This window comes from Nematolebias whitei, chromosome 4, assembly GCF_014905685.2.
Source record: "Nematolebias whitei isolate Nwh7 chromosome 4, NemWhi1, whole genome shotgun sequence".
NCBI classification, from domain to species: domain Eukaryota; kingdom Metazoa; phylum Chordata; class Actinopteri; order Cyprinodontiformes; family Rivulidae; genus Nematolebias; species Nematolebias whitei.
The window spans coordinates 38,214,186-38,214,543 of NC_056501.1; positions in this window are offsets into that span (position 1 = coordinate 38,214,186).

Consider the following 358-nt stretch of genomic DNA (forward strand, 5'->3'; position numbering starts at 1 on the left):
TATATATGCAGTATATATCATCCATCCATTATCTTTTATCCGCTTCTCCCTTTTTTGGGTCATGGGGGTCACTGGTGCCCATGTCCTGTCCAGCCATCACTGTGCGAGAGGTGGGGTACACCCTGGACAGGTCTCCAGTCCATCACAGGGACACAGAGACAAATAGCAATTCACTCTCTCACTCACACCTAGGGACAATTTAGAGTTAGTAATCAGCCTAACATGCATGTTTTTGTTCAGTGAGAGGAGACCGGAGTACATAGAGAAAACCCACGCATGTACGGCAAGAACATACAAACTCCACCCAGAAAGACTCTCGGACAGGGATTTGAACCAGGATAACCTGCTCGCTGAGAGG